Source organism: Cyrtonyx montezumae, unplaced genomic scaffold, assembly GCF_038088225.1.
Source record: "Cyrtonyx montezumae isolate F1298 unplaced genomic scaffold, pur_monq_1.0 scaffold_16, whole genome shotgun sequence".
NCBI classification, from domain to species: domain Eukaryota; kingdom Metazoa; phylum Chordata; class Aves; order Galliformes; family Odontophoridae; genus Cyrtonyx; species Cyrtonyx montezumae.
This window is the reverse complement of record NW_027071892.1, coordinates 10508340-10526825: the sequence shown is the minus strand read 5'-3', so window position 1 is coordinate 10526825 and position 18486 is coordinate 10508340. Positions and strand designations below refer to the sequence as shown.

The following is an 18486-nucleotide window of genomic DNA, read 5'->3' as shown; positions in this document are numbered from 1 at the left end:
GAAGCGGAGCAGCGATGGGATGAGGATGCGAGTGAGGTGTGCTGCGAGCTGACAGACAGGGGTCTCTCCGGTGTCTCGTACGGGCTGAGCTGCTGGCACGCAGTGGAAGGATTCGCAATGGGAACGGCTCTTTCTGTTAACGTGACGATGAAATCACGGAGGGTGGGATGGGCAGAGGTGAGCGGGGCGGTGCACGCACCTGGTTTATTTGGAAACCGGACTAAAATCAGCGCGCTGTACCTGCAGGGCTCCTGGGGGGTGGAAGTCTGGGACAGGGCCAGCACCGCGCATCCTTTCTGGTGCGTGCGTGTGCACGGCGTGCTCAGAAAACGCCCTGGATGTCGGTTTTGCTCTGAAGTGAGGGATTGGAGAGGGGACGGCTGCGGCTCAGACCCTCCCATGTGCTCGGTGTGGGGAGCTTCTGCCCTCTGCTTAAGGAGGGGTGAGCTGCAGCGCTGGGTGTCCTGCGCCCAGCGATGCTCCAGTCCCTGGCTGCTGTCCCCGGTGTATCCCTGGTGTAATCAGGGAGGCCGCGGGGCCGTGGGAACAGGCTGGGTGTCCCAAGGAGGAGGGGACGCGGCAAGTCTGACTGTGTGGCCACCGCAGCCAAATGGGAAGAGGTTGGCTCCAGGGGGAGCAGATCAGAGTGGGATTTTGGCTCCAGTGGAGCCATTTTGGTGCCCGGGTCATGGGGCACCTGGAGCTGTTGGGCATGGAGCCGTGCGTGGAGTCACGCTACCCTAAGGGACAGGGGGTGACAGAGGGGACCTCGGTGCAGCGGCCAAACTCAGGATCGGAGCGGGATTGTGTCCTGCCAGCAGATGGCAGCAGCATCCAGGGGACACTGGGGACATTGGGGGCACTGGGAACACTGGGGACTCGGGACAGTCTCGCATGCTCACTCCAACCCTCTGTCTCCATGTCCTCGTGCATGCGGTGCAGTTCTGGTATGTCCTTCCCACATACGTACAGGAGATGCCATCCCACGGCCATGAGCATCCATGTTCAGCAGAATCGGAGGCGCCTTCCACTGCCTCCTTTCCCAGGGAAACCCTTCTCCCTGCTTCCAAGCAGCCCTGAGCCCCTCCATCCCACTCTTGCCCCCAACCCAGAGCCCCCAGAAGGAGTCGTGGCCCCATGGTGCTCAGCTGCAGGCGCAGGGCTGTGCTGGATCCCTGCAGTGCTCAGCTCCAGAAGGCAGTGCTGAACACCTGTGGACCTGAGCCAGCCAAAACTCTCAAAACATGGGGTTTTCTTCCCTCTCACATTCTGTTATGAGTGCCAGAATCTGCAGCCTGAAGCAAGGTGGATGGTGCAATGAGCACCGTCCTGGCTTGTGAGGAGACCCCAAGGGCTGAAGAGGAGAACGTGGGTATCGTCATTCTTCCACATCCGCCTCTCCTAGCGAAAAGGAGAATTCTGTGCCCCTGGGAACAGGCATTGGAGGGTGCCCCTGGTGCTGGCATTGCCCACTCACTTTGGCACGGTCACCCCGAAATTGCCCAATCTGCCAAGTGCATTTCATCAGCATCCTGTGTTTACCTGGCTGCAAAATCCCCACGAGCAAGGGAGGAAGAGGAGGGAGGGAGCCTCTTCCCCTCCTGCTGTGTGATGGAGCAGCCCCTGGCCCCAGGGCTCCTCTCTGCCCAGTGTCCACCACAGCTCCTCAGTCTGCTCCAGTCCAACAGAGGGGGAGTCTGAGTTTGCCTCTTGTATGGCTGGGAGCTGGCAGGAGGAGAGGGGTGGCTGCGGGACTCTGGCCCTTCACGCACCGCAGTACTCGGGGTCAGTGACACAGCACTGCACTATGTTGAAGGGGACACGCCCAGAAGCCCCAGCATGCCACCATCCCAGCAGGCAGGATGCTGACATCACCACCGTGGGAAGTTTGGGTGTCTGTAGGAAAGGGCTAACAGCAGACACAGACCCAGAGCTGGTTTGTCCTATGAGAGCCACTTGGGTCTCTGGGGTTTGACAAACGTAGCTGGGGCTGTAGTTGGGGTTTATGAGCCAGGAAAGCAGAGTGGGTCCCCTTTGCCCGTGGTATTGGTGAGATGTGAGGTGGGGGCCCTGTGGGTGGGGTCCTGGCAGTGGGGCATCACTTTTGGTACTTGGTTTTGGGGTGATGGGTGCAAGCAGTGCTGCTGCCTGGCTCTGAGGTCAGGGCTGTGACAGCCATTTATGTGATGTTAGCCAGTAGGGCCCCAGCAGCTGAAGGATGGGTGCCCTCTGGGCCCTATAAAGGGATGGAAGCCACCAGCTGGGTATGGATTGGTGGGAAGGGGGATGCTGTGTGCTGACTTTGGGGCCTGCTGCCTTCTCCAGCTGGCTGCTCTCATCCTGACCTGCTTGAGCTCTGTGCACAACACTGTGTTGTGTCACGCAAACTTCACAAAGCTTTCTGCTGAGTGTTGCTCTGGCAATGTCTGCCAGAGGCTGCTGGTGTGAGGAGCCACAGTGGCATTCATGTCCCACCTGTGGCACTGAGGGATGTGGTTGGTGGGCATGGTGGGGTGAGTTGGGGTTGGGCTCGGTGATCTGAGAGGTCTTTTTCAACCTTACTGATTCTGTGAGAGGGAGAGGAATCAGAAGGATCCCAAGACATGCAGCCATGGGGAGGGCATGGAGGCTGTTTGAAGGAGGGATCTGCTGCAGAGGAAGTTTACTGGAGAAGCAGGAGGGCTCTGCAGCGTTCATAGGGTTTGTGCTAGGGAAATGGTGCGAGTGTGTGCACATCCTGGCACAACCCGTCACGCGGACGGCGTCTGAGAAGCTCCCTCTTAACAGGGACATCTGTTATTTTTCTGGGATTGAAAAAGAAAAAAGCCAAGCGTGGAGCCTCGTGCGTAGGTGAGGGGATGCTGCGCCGCGGTGACTCAGCGGGGACGTCTGCGACTTCTGAGAACTGAAATGGTTTAGAAATGGTTTCAGAAGAAATTGTGAATGATGGCCCACACAGGGGGGGCTGCGCTCTTGGTCAGACCAATTTTGGTTCTTCCTTAGGGCTGGCCTGTTAACAAAGAAGTTATTAATAACCAATGAAGCCCGAGCTCACGTCATGCCTTCCTCTGGAAGTGTGGCAATAGCTGCTATGGTTCCTCCTTTAGCACCGTACCCAGTGCTGCTGTGACCGAGCGGATGTGAGAGAGCAGGGTCGGGTGCAGGCACCCATGTGGGGCTGCATGGGGGAACGCGTCCATGGGATATAGCACAGGAGGAGGGGGTGTGGGTGCAGGGAGGCTCAGGGCTGGGGACAGCGGTGGTGATGGCTGAGCCCATCGCAATGTGGGGCAGAGGTCTGACTGGTGCCAGGGCAGATGGAGACGCTGGGGACAGCCAGGGGGAGGTGTTCCCTCACTGGGGATGTGCGTGTGGCTGCATCCCGGGCTGGGCAGCAGGGATGCTGCTGGAGCGGTGCCTGCAGAGTAATTCACCGGGTGCCGGATGCACCGTAAAAGCCCTGAGAGAATCCAGGCACTGTGCTGCTCCTGAAACTGCCTATTGAGGAGGGAGATGAGAAGGACAAGAGGGAGGAAGCGGAGAGAAGGCGCAGCACTGAGGCCTTCTGTCTGGCCAGGGCGGATGCAGGTGCAGCTGTGGATTCCCCGGGTGCTCCGGCTGCTCCGTGCCACCCTTTCCTGTGGGGACAGAGCAGATGTAGACAGGAGTTCCCCTGGCCCAGCTTTTGCTGTGATTTATTCCTGCTGCAGCATCTGGGGCAGCTGCTCCTCGTGTACTCTGGGCCTCAGGGTGGGGATGCTCTGAAGCCTTGTAAAGGCCTGAGCCCTCTCAGAGTTTTGCATGACCTCTCTCCCCTCCCTAGCTGCCCTGCTTCAGGAAGGGTTTAGAAATGAAGCAGTTCTGAAGTCTCTGCCCAGCCTGTCATCAGTGTGGTCTGAAATGTGCCAACAGCCTCAGAGAGGAGTTCACATGCGTGGTCTCCGCTTCTGCAGAGAGCCCAGCAAAATAGAGCTGCCTTGTGGTGTTGGTGCCATGCAAGCCAAGGTAAAAATGTGAGCAAAGGCTGCAGGAGGTCACAGCAAAACCAATGGATCCTCCCAGAGCAACGTTCAACTGTGATTTCTGCCACAGTGGCTATGGAAATGCGGGGTGATGGTGCTGAGGCCTCACCAGACATCCACCCGTGTGGGTGAGGCAGGATCTGGTCTGAGCGAAGTAAGGCAGCAGTGCCTCCTCGAGCCATCACTACAAGGAGCGCTGGCACGTGAGAAGTCAGAGCACTGCTTCCCCTGAGAACCGTCATACGGAGTTGGAAATGGCAGTGTTTGCTTCCATGGAAGAGCTGATGGGATCCCTAGGAACCTGAGGACAAGGGACAGGATGGCTCAGGAGCAGCATGGCTCTGGGGCTTTAGTGTGGGAGCTGCAGGGCATGGACGTGAGCACATGCTGTAAAATCTTACCTGTGTAGGTGTCTCTGTGGCATATGCATACACAGAGATGCACATGCAATATGTAGCAAAATATATGCAAGACGTTGAGTCTGTGTTTATTTAGAGTACTGCTTCCAGCTGGGCGTTCCCTTCAGCTCCCCAGGCAGCAAGCTCCTGAAATAGAGATTTACCGTCTTCTTCCCTTTCTTTTCCTTTCTCGGGCTGGAAGAGGAACTGGTTTTGGTGTTAGCTGGATTTGGGTTTAGCTGGGCAGCCCCGGCTGACTCCCTGCTCTCTGCAGGCTTTACCAGCTTGCTGGCTCAGGAATGGTTATAACCAAGTGCCCCGGGCACAGAGTCTCTTCAGGGAGACCCTCAGAAATAACCCAGGCGTGGGCTCCAGCCCTGCTCCAGCTGGCACCTGCCTTTTCACCCTCCGGGGATTGACCCTAGGTCTGCAGCCTGAGCTGTATTTGTTTGCTGCTTCCTAAGCCGGATCAGCAACACAGCCTCCAGCAGCACAGCTGCACTGTTCCTGCCTCCCCAGGGCAGAGGCATTCACCGGCTCAGTAAATCATTTTAGCATGTGTTTAAATCTGCCGTGTAGGACAGGCTCTGAACACCACCCCAGGTGCTGAAGGCTGAAAGGCATGCCACCTGTCTGCAAGGCTGAGAGAGCCTCGAGGATATGAAACATGCCAGCTAATAGAGTCTGGGGAAAGGCACACACAGACTTTTGGGGACAGTCCTTCTTGGGAGAGCTGGGAAACAGCGTGTGGATGCTGTGCTTTGTCCCTGTTTTCCAGTAGGACACCTGGACAGGTTTGATGTACAGAACCGTGGGGCAACAGATGGGAAACCAGCACCTGTTCTGCTCTAACAAGTGGTGTCCAGCCCAGAATCACAACACTGGTAGTGATGTATTGGTGAAGACCAATTGAGCAGCTTTCAGGCTCTGCTATGCAGATATCAGTGCTGTTCTTCCAGCCTACTGGTGGCCATGGCAGCTGAGGCTTCTTTGGCTCTCTCTCTTGTCGAGCAGGTTAATCAGTTTGTGCATGTCTGTGAAGGCCAATTTCAGTACTGCTAAGATCTGCTGTGGCTGTGAGAGTCTGCACCCCCACCAGGCTCACACAGCGATGTGCAAGCACAGAAAGAGGGTTCTTGGGACGAGGAGGAAGCCTGCTGTCTGCAGCAGCTCTGCAGCTATTTTTGTTTGAGGTTGAGGCTGTGGTTTGCACCCCAGCAGAAGCATTGTGCACAGCCTGCTCCCAGCAGCTCCAGTGCTGGCCTCATCCCTTCTCTGATCAGAAAGGAGCGGGTTCCTCTGCCTTCCTCCAGTGCTTACAAGGTCAGCGTGCAATCTTGTATTTCTCCACCTCGTTCAGTCTTTAAGAATGTGGAAGCTCGTAGGAGTATTAATTACAGCCGATTATATATAACCTGCTTGGTCAGTCATTGTGTCCACATGGCTGCTTCAACGACCAGCAAATGTGGGAGATGCAGATTGCTCTTACGGGCTCAGCTCAGCCAAGGAAGCCTTCTGGTCCAGGGGCTGGCAGAGCAGTTCATCAGGATGAATCCACGTAGCAGCTCTGCCAAATAGTGTTAGAACTGACCGTGCTCTGAGAATTTCCTGCCTGCAGTGCTGTGCGGTGTGCGCGCTGTGGAGCCTTAATGGATTGCCATGAATCTCTCCCAGCCCAGCTGGTGAGTTTTTAATCTGCTTGGTGATTACACAGGGAGCGTGTATTTACAGCTCTGAGCTGCTGCTTGCTGTTTGTATTATGAAATCACCTGGGAAGACCTGTTGAGGGTGAGAAGCTCAGTGATCGACCAGCTAGGAGTCGTGACCGTCAATACAGATGTGAAACTTGCAACTGGATTCGTGAGCCTGAGAACTGAGGAAGTCAGTTGCAGAAGTGGGAATCAGAAACCTCGAAACTGGGCCAAGTAATTAAGCAACCAGCTGGGTGCTGTGCAAACACAAACCAAACAGACAGCCCTCAGTTTTCATCTGTCAAGGGAAAAACCACGAGATTTTCAGCTGTGATGCTCAGTGATGGGCAACCAGCTGTAATCCAGGGGCTCAGTAGCACTGTCACAAATCCCTTGGTTTAAAAGAGGCAGAGCTCAAAATGTTTGCTCTGCTTCTGGAGCCCTGTCTCTGCCTTAGTATGACATTTCTGCACTACCAATGGCTGCAGACTTGCACTGGAGGTATAAAGCTTTTTTTTTTTCTCAGGGCTATAGGCAGATGTGACACTGTTGGGTGCTCTGGCAGAAGAGCACAAAAGGTGCTCCCACGGACCATCTGCTGCATCAAGCCTCTGTGTGCGAGTGAGATTACACCTATTTCAGTCTTTCTCCCCCTGATCATCCCCAGGTAAGGGGCAGACGAATCGCTGGACTCATCCCTTGTGAGCAAAGTGGTATTTTTCTTGAAGGCTCTGGGTTTTGTGCTTGAATATGAAACACTTTGTGCTTGAGTCTCCTACCATGGATATGGTCACTGCAAGAAGCTGACACTGCTCTCACACGTTGCTTGGTTGTATTTGCTTCTGGTCAGAAGAACACTTTCCCCTTGCTTTGTCATAGTGTACAAAATGTCTTTTTCCTTCCTCAGCAGTTCACTCACTGTCACACGCTGGGCAGCGCTTGGGCCAGCAGCACAGCTCCTCCTGCTCCACAGGTGTTTGCCTGGCAGTGTGGCCTCCTTCAGGTGAGCAACAGCTGGGAGGAGTGAGGATGATCCGTGGCCACATGAGATCCTTGCACAACAGCACACATCATCCTGTAGTTTGGCTGCTATTATGACGCCCAGATCGGGCTGGAGATAGGCCTGGGGCAAAAGGGAGTTGATGTTCCTTGGGTGGCTGCTGGAATGATAAAGGAGCTCAGAAGGGTGATGTTGTCCATCAGGCCCTTCCTGGCAGGAAGTGCTCTCATCGTGACAAGGAGGAAGTCAAGAAGGACAGCATGAGATGTGCTGATTGCAGGGGAATCCACATCCTCTAGCATGGGCTGGAAGGCTCTGGCTGGGTGACAAAGTAGCCAGTGTCACAGCAAATGTTCTGTGTCTTAGTCTGACACTAGAAGCTGTGCAGACAGTCCCAAAAGGCGAGTGCTCCCAGCCTGGAATGGGCAGCACAGCCATGCTGGTTATGTCTGATTACAGTAAAAACTCCTATCCTCTCCTTTCTGCTGACACAACTGTTCGTCTGACCTTCTGCCAAGCTGGTTCAGAGTGCTCAACTGGCTGCAATGCAATCCTCCTCCTCCCCAAAAAGTGATTAACTCTCACCACAGATGGTGTTAGCCAGTGCTGGTGGCAGGGAGGGAACGGAGCCATGTGGCTGGGGGGGGTGGAAGAAAGGGTAGGAACTGCAGCACCCCGACCTGGGTCAACTGAAACTTCAGGAATTCCACCACCCCTCAGTGGGATTTAGAGTACACGAGGTCTTGGTTTCTCGATGTGGCATGGGGAGAAACTGCACCTCCAGAGCAGTAAGGAGAAAGGCATGAAGGAAGGTGCCCACAGAGGAGAAGGGCTCTAACTTCTGAAGAAACACAACACTTGGTAATTACTAGAACTAAGCACATTTCAAACGTCACTGCCTCTTGCGCTGTCAGTGCATATTCATTTCAAGAAAAACAATGTGCTGGGCTTGCATTCTCTCTCCTCTTTTCATGAATTTGCTAACGTGTTCAGAAAAGGCCCGTTCCAAAAGCCTGCATTAGAGGTGTATTAATTTTGAGCTTGTCAGAATGAATGTTTGCTCTGGAAACAATTCTACAAGTTTGTGTGCATCGCAAATGAAACTGAAATCTTCACAGTGGGGGCAAGTGTGCTCTGTTCTGATTAAACTTGGGTTATTTCCAGCTGAACTCAGGCAGGGGTTTATTGGGGCACACTCTCTCCCATTTGTCGCTCTGATTTTCTCCCCCGTAACTTCATTTATTCAAAGTGTAGATGATGTTTAAAGAAATCAACTTAAGTAAACAAACTTTAATTTTGGTCTTCCTTTTAGAAAAATCCCATGCGTGTGGTCTGGCTGCAGACCCGCTGGTTCTGTGTGCCCCATCACAGCAGGTACCAGCACAACTCAGACTTGGGATATTTCCATGAAAAATTCATGAATCCAGGAATAATCTGAGGAGAACATCACTAGGTATAAACCTGAATATTTTCCATATCACTGTCAGCAATACGCAGACGGCTCGGAAAACTGACAGGAGAGCCTGTGTGTGTGTTGAGAAATGCCTCGATTCTTTGGCTCTGAGGACAATAATGATTGCATTTGCCCATATTCTCATTTAATTAGCAGATTTACAAAGCTGGGCACTAAAGGACTCGAGTCCTTATTTACCCCCTTGTGGAAGCATCTGACTTGCCAGGGAGGCTGAGAAATGCCAGCTCCCACTGGGGTCAGCAAGAGCGGAGGATGCCTGACCTTCTGGTACACCGGGCAGCTTCTTCCTTGCCTGCTTAATACAGAGTTAAATGCTGAGCATTAAACACACCTTCATTAGATGACGCAAGTCCATTTTTGAATCGATTCCTTTGAAGACCTATAGGTTAAGAATGGGAAGGGAAATTGGTAATGGAGCAAAAATGACCGTGATTGAATTGCATGCAGCTAGAGCCATGCATCAGGATAATGAGATTCAGTCTTGTTTGGTTACAAACGCTAGAGACAGAAGCAGAAAATGTGATCCACCAAGCCAGCTCTCAGGAAATGAGAAACAATAGAGTGAGGAAATCAAATTTCAAACTGCAGAGATGTATTTATCGAGTTTTCCTTGCAATTTTTTGCAGAGCTTTTCTGCATTCTTGGTACAGCTTTTTTTTTTTCTGTATTTTTTCGGCCAGCCGACATATGGCTGGAGGATTAGATCACTGCAAAGCACTGTTATTTGTGACCCATTTGTTAATGCGGGGCGGGGGTCACTGAGAAGAGACGAATGTGCTTGTCATTGTTCAGTACTTCTTGAGTGCTGTTCCTGTTGTCAGTCACGCTGTGGCCAGACATTTGGAACAAACTCATTAGCTAATTAGCGGTGTGCTCAGCACCACGTGGCGGCGGTTGCTGTGTGGGCAATGTTCACGTTATGGCAGTGGAAGGCTCTCCTGGGGCTCCCTGGGGCCAGCCATGCCTTGGCTGTGCTGGGAGAGCCTCGTGCACGCCCAGCATTGTGCTGCAGCTCTCTCCTTGTCTTTCTGCTCCTTGCAGTGCACAGGCCCCTTTCCTCCCACTCGCTGCCTCCATCTGCCTTCTCCACGCAGGCTGCTCTGCTGCTGTAGCAGTTTCTGGAGAGACGCCGCGGTTATCGCCTTCTGATGCTGAACCCATTTTGCAAATAATGGCCTTGAACTCTGGCTCTGCCAGCAGGAATGAAATGTGTGCTGAGAGCAACTTGATAGGATGTTATGGGTCAACATCCAAGGTGTGGTACAGCCCGCTCAGGGAGGACAGGACTACGATGGAAAGCTTGCCAAGCTGGCTCCTGGGTTTAAAATCACAGCACAATCAGCAGCTGGCTGTGGCTAGCATGCAAGAAGAGTTTTAGATATGCTGCACTGGCTGCAATGTCCTCAGGATCGTCCCATTGCAGCCCAGGCAAATCTGTCTTGGTGCAGCTGTAGGGAGCTGGGGAACCTGGGCAGCCTAGCACCAACACAATTTAAGGTGTCAACACAACTGTATTAAAAAGACCTTCATTTCACTCGGACAGTTTGTTTTGCCTGCATGGAGTGGCTTGATCAAGTTGACAGAAAATACAGTAGTGTTGATACAGGTGTGCCAGCTGCAGGAGTTCTCTGCTGGGTTCGTTTATTTGTACACTTGAGCTGCAGACACAGCCCTGGAGATGCCTGGGATGGAGCTGGAAGCAGAGGGGAAGCTCACACCTGCTTCTGGGAGATCTGTCCAAAGGTGAGAGGAAGTTAGGCAGGAGAGAAGGCAGAAGGTACACTCTTATTCTGCACATTTTACTATAAACAAGAGCTTTCTTCTTGTTCTTAAGAGTTGTCAGCACCTAATCATTAGGATTAATGAACACACACAGAAACATTAGCTTTCCATCATTGCTGTTTTTTCTGAGGACAAAAAGAGGGAAGTATTCTTTCAGCTCCTGCTGATAGTGTCAGATGCTTGCAGATGCTTTATTTTTTCAACCAGAATTTCATTCTGCTGAGCTCCCCGAGCTCAAGGTTAACAGCTAAGCCATATCGCAGCTAGCTGCAGACTTGGCTTCCCCACTACCAGATGGTATTTGAAGCATTTGGACTTGCAGCATTTCTAAAGCAAGTTGCTTTTAATGCAGCTTACCCCGTGCTTTGCTGCAGTCCATGTTCTTCTGTATTTAAACCTCGATCTGTCTCTGGGGTCAGTGGGAATTTTACTACCAGCTCCAAGGGACTAAGTGCTGGGCTGTAAGTTTGCAGTGCTTCTTTTGGAAAGCAGTACCTTATAAACTGGGTTTTGCTCTGTTTCATTTGTTTTAGTGTGTTTAAAAGGGCAAGACTGCTCAGGAATTTGGGTTTTAAATGAGCAGTAGTGCTACCTGGAACCAACAGTTAATGTGGCCGTCCCAGCCTGTGCTGACCATTGCTGTCTCCAGCACGGCCACATCCCATTTCCTTGCATTGTCTCACAGCTTTATGATAGGAACAAACACTCAGAGAACCAGGAGGAGACCACTGACCTCCTCCAACTCGTGATCCCGGGCTCTCTGTCCCCAAAAAGGGGAAGATCGTGAGCTACAGGCTGCCTGGATCCTGCTACCACAGTCCGCATCTGCCTCCATAGTGTCGTCATGGAGGTCTCAGTTCAGCCTCCACCTGAAGCGTCTCTCAATCAGAAAATGCCTTTAAAAATAGTGTTCGCTGTTACCTAATATAATAAGGAGGAGGATTAGTTGGGATGGTTGAAAGTGATGGTGGCCACCTCCTGAGGAGGAGTGCAGTGACCATCTGTAGCCCCCCATCGTCACCCTGAGGCGTCCCTACGTACAAAAATGCCATTAAAATATAGATTTTTATTATTACATGGTTAAATTTGACACGAGGAGGAAGATAAGAGTGGTGAATGTGGACAGTTGAAAGCGATGGCGGCCACTCCGGGGCATGCTCGCCTCACATGGAGCACAGGGATCTCACATAGACTCCCGCTACCACCCTGAGGGGTATCTAGACCCCCAAAATACATTATTATATCGCTAAACTGGGCAACAGGAGGAGGATAAGAGAGGCTAACGCGGACGGTTGGATGCGATGGAGGGCAAGTGTCCGGCCAGGCCATGAGAAGGGGCTGAGGACGAGGGGCTGCGGGGCGAGAAAGCAGTGAGGGCAGAGCAGGACAGGGCACAGCAGCACCGCCGCCCGCTCTCCATCTCCCGCCCCCGCTCTCTCCCCGCCGCGCCCGTCCCGGTGCCGCGCCTCGGGGGCGCGCGCGGCCGCCGGTTCCGCCTCCTCCGTCCGCCGCCATGTTGGATGGTGCGTGTGGGTGTCAAACGCAGCCAGAGGCGGCGGCGGACGGGCGCCGGGACCCCTCCTGCGCTCCTCCCGTTCCCCGCAGGTCAGTCCGGGATCGCGGGTGCGCGCGGGTAAGGCCGCCTCAGCCCCTTCCCGTGCATTCCGCCTTGCCTCATCAGCGCGGGGTGGGCGCGGGAAGGGCCCCCCCCACCCTTTCCCCATCCCCCCCACCGGGGCCGAGGGCCTCGCGGCGGCGGCGGCGGCGGCGGTGAGAGCGGGGCCCCGCGGGGCCGGGGCGGCCTTTTGTTGTCTGCGTTGGGCGGTGGGTAGCAACAGTTCTGCCATCATGGCGGGAGGAGGTTCCGGCAGCGCCGGTGCCGGCGGGAGGAGGGCGGTGTTGGGCGGGGGGAGCGCGTCCGTTCGGGGTACGGTGTAAAACACCGCCGGGAGCGGCCCCCGGCCCGGCCCGGCCCTCCCAGCGCCGCCGGGCTCAGCGACAGACCTGGAGAGACCTCGTTTATTTATTTATTTTTAATCTGATTTCAGATTCCTTTCTTTCAGTTTATTATTTTACGATTATTCATTAACGAATCCTCTGCCTGCAGCGCGTTGGATGCTCCGCGTTGGCTCTGAGCAGTTAGCGCGCTGCGTTCATCCGTAGAGCCGGGAACGATATTTCGGCAGGAATCATTGCGGGCTGCCAACAATGAGCCTTCCCTGTTCTGAAGCCGTAAGGCACGGTGCTAGCAGCGAGGTGATCTCAGCGCTGTTTGGCCAAGGGGCGTGCGGTGCCTTCCCCCCTCCGTAACTCACATCCAGAAAGCTAAATTAGCCTTAAAATCGACACCGGTGGAACCGGTTAAATGATCTGAGAGATCTGTTCCAACCCGAACGGTCCTACGCTTCTATCCTTCTTTTTCTTGCTTTACAAAGGAAGTACCCCAGCTCTCCGTTTCCATCCGGAGGCACAGAGCACTTGTTCTGATGGCCGAGCTGCGCTGCGGATGTTGCAGGCTGGAGGCTGACTTCAGGAGTTCAAAATGCAAATCAGGCCACGGGGTTCAGTTGTATTATTCTCTCTGCTGAAATGTGTGTTTTATGGAAATACGGAGCTCTTGCGTAATTGTGTATTTTGTGCGAGGCAAGGTCAGAGAAAACCAGAGTGCTAAGGGTTGGAATACTAGGTGTTAGAATGATTTTTGATTAAAATATAAACATAAAATAACCCTATCTCCAGCAAAATGCAGCCTGTTTAGGAAGTACTTCAAAATATGTTTGTCTTGGCTGATTCCCAGATACATTATTTTCAAACAAACTCATGTATCATGTTTCCTTGTGAAGGATTAAAACTTTTGATACGTTTTCTCCTGCAATTCTGGGGTCACAGCAGACTGACTAGATAGAGTTTCAGAGATAATCGGGCATGTATTAAATATTTAACCGTGTTATCGAAAATTACCGAGTACAAATTAACTGTGAGTTTGCATTCCTGGAGATGGATTCAGATAAGGCTGAGCTGACTGTGAGTTACACTTGAGGAAGTTTGACTTGGTGGTGCTGATTGGAACTTCCTTGATGTTACAGAGCAGCTACGTGACATCATTCTGCTGCTGTGATGGGTCAGCATGGCAGAGTGGGGCAGCAGCTTTCTGTGTGCTCTGACAAATGAAAAACAGTGCCCACTTTTAAGAAATGGACTTTTTTTTTTTTAGGAGGAAGAAAACAAAAGGAAACAAAAGACTGCTTCTTTAAGCAGGAGCTAAATAGCCTCAGGTATATGTGGGAAGGAAAAGTCCTCCCTGGAGGGGGACCACCTCACCTGGTGGTCCTGCCCTAACGGAGCAGAGGCCTGAGGCCTGGCTGTCAGTTTCTTCATGGTAATGCTGTGGTGTTTTCCACGTGCATTATTCTTATGGTCATATTTAATGGTCAGTTGACAAATGTCTGATGTCCAGTGCAGGTAGTGCTGTATAATGCAGTGTGCATGGATGAGCTGTGCTTGTACTGACCGTGTTGTTATTTAAATAACTGGTTAATCATGCTAATTGTGTTTCAGCTGTCAGCCATTTGATTGCTTCAAAACTTGGAGCTTTTAAGGAGCCTCAAATCTTGGATCACTGCTGTGAAATGCCAAAGGCCTAATTTGTTACTTCAGAAAAATGCTGATAATCTTGATAGAGGAATTGCCTTTTTTTTTTTTTTTCTTTTTCTCTCCCAAGGAATAATTAAATTTTAATGTCTTAGGAGAGGTATCTTTCTGATTAGCCACGATGTACGTGATGCTGCTCCTATGTAGGATGGGAAATGACTGTTGCTTTTGTCTGGTCTAGAATATAACGTACTCTAAAATCTTTGTGTAATGATTAGTGCTCAGGAAATAACTTTCCAGTCTTCCAGTGCCATATTCTCAGAATACTAAATTGTCTCTTGGGATCTTGCTAATAGAAAATGAAAGGTGTCTGGTTTGTATGAATGCCTGTAATGTTCTTTTTCCACTTTGTCTTGCTCTGATCTGTGCAGGGTAAGTATTGAAATGTACCAGTATCCTGCTGTCTTAAGTGCTTCAAAGAGCAGCGTTTTTTTGTGCATTTCAGTAGCCTAGCTGCTCATTAAGAAAGCATGAGACACTGTGGAGGAGAAAAACATGTATGCTGTCCGCTGGAATAAAACCTTTTGGGTCTAATTGCAGTTCTGCTAGCATTGGTGTATGTCAGTTTGTTTTCATACTGGTATGTGCTGAATAGCAGACCTTAAAAATCTCAGGATTAATTGGTTTTGGTGGTTGGTATGGAAATGCTTTCCTTTTCCATGAGGCAAAACAGAGCAAAATCAGTGAAAAAAAGAATGCTTGTATAATAGAATAAGTGAATTGAGAGGCTGCGAGCTTCAGGATGGGTCTAGAATTGCATGGCCATTGCAGCTGAGCCTCTTGGGAAGTGGTGTAGGAGGCAGAAAGTTACAGAAGAGCTGCTATTGCTTGTTTACCAGTTTGCAAATGACAGTATTGCCTTGGGTTTTAAATTTTGGTAGGCTTTGTGGTGGTGGTCTAAACTGTGATCTGCCAAAATAGTTTGGAAGTAATTAGAAGTGTTGGGCAGTTTTTAAGTAGGAGGTAAATTAAAATATTGAGTTCCTTCAGACTGTGCTGTATACGTTCAGAATTACTGCATGAAGTTCAGTGCATATAAATATCTAATGTTGGAATTTGAGTGATTATACCATTAGAAAATTGATGGAAAAATATTTGTGTTTTCTAGTCCCAGTGCCATTGGCGACTGTAAATGTTTATCAGAATTTGGTTTTTAGATCACCTTTATGCATTTTTATATGGAAATATTACTTTGAATGCTTTCATTTTGGTAATAGTATGTTTAGTGAAGTGCTTTTCTCCTTCATAGATAACTACTAGCTCATTTTTTTTAACGTGTTTTGAGCAACTAAACTTAAAAAAGGATCCCAGCATCAATGCCCTCTGCTGTGTTAATTGTTAATAGTGTGTATATCTGTTTTCATGTCACCCAGGGCTGTTAACATAAATACCTCTGCCTAGTTCCTTCCCAGCTTGTGCTGGAGGTCAGGCTTGGCCCGCTCACGCTGCTCGTGCCTTGCTGCACGCTGACCTGGTGACACTGGCTCTTTCTGGGTGGGAAACCAACACAGCACAGAGCTCTGGCGTGAGCAGGTCCCAGCTCCAAACTGGTCCTGGAGCTGTTTGCATCCTGCAACCCAGGCTCCCTTCATCCTGGCTTTGCAGTGGAAGCGGCTGCGTGAAGTTCTCCAAGATCTCTGACGCGGTACTTTTGTTGTCCTGGTGCATGTGATTTATTTTCATTTTATCTAGTAGTTCTTCCATGGTTAGGAGTACAGGTCCCTGAGCTGTCTGAGGTAATTAGAGGGAATTCTGATACATGCAGTTCCTTTCCTTGTTGTTGACTGCTCCTGTCCTTCCTCTAAGTGCTGTTTTATTAATGTAGCCTCTGGTTGCTGAGTCTTCAGTCATGTACCAGTATAATGAATACTAAATTTACAAGGCATGGAAAGTAAAATGGTTTTGGAGGGTGATCCAGATGGATGCAGTCTGCTTCTCTGGAAGTGGTACAAGCCCATCTTTTGTCTTCTGGACTTCTGTATCTGTGTACTTTCTTGCCCTCATGATTACCTTGTGCTTTGCACACGTACACTCATTTTATTGCTTATCTAAATAGATGTCCTGGTTCCTGTCTCTCCTTGAGTCGTGTATGCGTTCAACACGGCTCAGATATGATCACCTTTAGACCCAATATTTTGTGCTATGGTTTTTTCCAATGGAAATTTCTGTTCTTATCCCTCATAGTAAAATATTAAGCCGTGAATCATTTGGGTTTTCTGTGTGTATAACGTAAAGCTGCTTACTAGTTTAAAAACATGCTGGGAACCTTACCCAGAGATGTTTTATGTCCAGTCCACAAGGTAGGAATCAGAATACCCTCGTCAGTTGTTCAGGGTAGCAGTAGCTGAACTCATGGCTGGTTTCTGGGCCCGCTGTTCTATAATTGACTGCTTAGAGATGGACGGTGAATTCTGAGGGCCGTAGTTAAATGCCACATCTGATCCTCTAGAGCAACTCAGTTGCCAAACATGGAGTTGACCTTGCTTGAAGAAGCATTCCTGCAGCTCTGAAGGCGTCACATCAGAAGGTAATGTCTCCAAAATCAGAGTGGTAGTTGTCATTACTTGAGAAACAGAAACTTGAGTACAAGTGAGCTCTGTGCTTCGGATGTTGGCCTGTTCTGCTGGGTTCAGTTTTGCCACGAAAGAAATCCCCTGATTTGTAGTGCCCGTGCTAGCTGGAGGTGTGAGCGTGGGTGACGGAGGTGATAATGGTGTTAGAGATGTTCTTTGTTTTTTTTTCTTGGTTTGAACCTACGTTAATTTTGAGACTTAACATCACTTTAGTTTCTGAGCCTTTACAGGGGCCAGGGGCAGTGGTCTTTCCCAGCTTTACTAGAACAAAGACATTTTAAGAATCTTAATAGAGAATCGTATAATCGTATTACAACTGCTCCTGTTTAAATCACTTCCTTGTACTTAAATAACAATCTGTTGCCAGCTATTTCTTGATTGTAGTTTTTGACAGATGTTATTTATCCCCCTCTGTGTTTTTGTTACGTATTTTTTTTTTCTGATTGTGCAACCCTTAGGTTGGCAAGCAATTTCTTTCCCAAACAGTTCTTCTGACTTCATTGGGACTGACTGCATGAGTAATTGCTCACTAGTGTAAGGGTTGTACAGTTCACAAACAAGACCTTTGTTTGTAGGACCTCATGGACAAAACCCGCAAAAATAATTGCTATACAGTTCTGATATTCCACAGGGAAAGGCAACACAAAGCATTTTTAAAAGCAGCTTCCTCCCTTGGGACTCAGGCACGAAGGACACCTTCACACATCTTTCCTTGCAGATAAGAAGTCTGCTGGAGTGGTTAGCTGTGTGTTGCTTAGCGGGTGAGTTGACTTGAGCAGTGTTTTGGTTTGACCATTCTCCTGATTTTTATTCGTTTGTTTTTTTAAAGCAGTAAGGATTTTCTCAGTCAGTTCTGGTGACCCAGTTGCTGGTGCTGCTGCCTTTCTGCTAAGATTCAACTCTGCAGAGGGGTGAGGCTTGTGACTCCAGCAGTGAGATGCAGATGTTTGATCCAGCCCAGTCCCTAACCCTATAAAATCAGCAAAAACTGAAGATGTTTAATTAATCCTCATGCTTCCATTGTATATAGCACCTGAAATGTGCCTGCCTGCCCTCTGATGGATGGCCAAGCACGCTGTCCTCTGCCACGTGGTGTGCATAAAGGGGAGCGCTCACATTATTATTTGAAAAACAGAACTTCAATGCTTTTAATTATTCAGTTAGCTAATTAATCAGAGAAACACGTTACCGTTTGGTGACATTGCTGGAACGCGAGCAGTTATGTCTGATTAGGGGGAGACTGGACTCTGCATTTCCAGCAGTGTGCAGATCCAGGGGAGATGTGGTGAATCTTCACAGTGCTGCTGCCTAGCTATTTCATCATTTGATAAAACCTCTGTGCAGAAGCCATTTGAAAGCATAAGACTTACATCTGTTATCTGAGAAAATGTTTGCCTTCCGAGCACGTCTTGCCTTATTGCATAGTTTTATGATTGTTTCTTGTAAATGCTGTGATTCTTGCAGTGATTTTTTTAATGGCTTGAAATGCTTATTGATGAGAAGCATTGCTGTATTGTTGCTGCTGTTGTTGAACACAGGCAAGTTACACTTTGGCTACGAGTTCGGGAGAGTGTTTCTCTGAAAGTAAAGATAATGCCTCTGGTGGAATGTGTTTAGATAAACAGCGTGACACCAAGTACTTCCCTTGTTACCACCATGCAAACAAGGATTGGAAATCAATATTTAACATTGCAGGTACAGTTTTGGTGAATGTATTCTGAAAGCACGCGTTTGTATGCTGCTTGGGAGAGCAGAAGGCCTTGTGCTGGACTGCAGTTACGCAGCCCGCTTTTTCAGTCCTCTCTCATCAAAAGAACTGCTTCCTGAGGATGTTTTTTAAGGATTGGTACTGGGGTGATGTGTCTGAAAGATACTTCTGTTTGTATGCTTACGAC

At 50.0% G+C, this 18486-nt stretch overlaps 1 protein-coding gene across 1 annotated transcript in view; it reads left to right on the top strand.

Moving 5' to 3' along the window:
- Nucleotides 1-11855: 11855 nt before the first annotated feature.
- The window catches only part of EPN2 (epsin 2), a 36206-nt gene continuing 29575 nt past the window's right edge, over nucleotides 11856-18486 (top strand). Inside the window, exon 1 of the mRNA XM_065732777.1 lies at nucleotides 11856-11972. The gene's annotated coding sequence lies outside the window, so the exon portion shown is untranslated. The remainder of the gene's footprint in view (nucleotides 11973-18486) is intronic.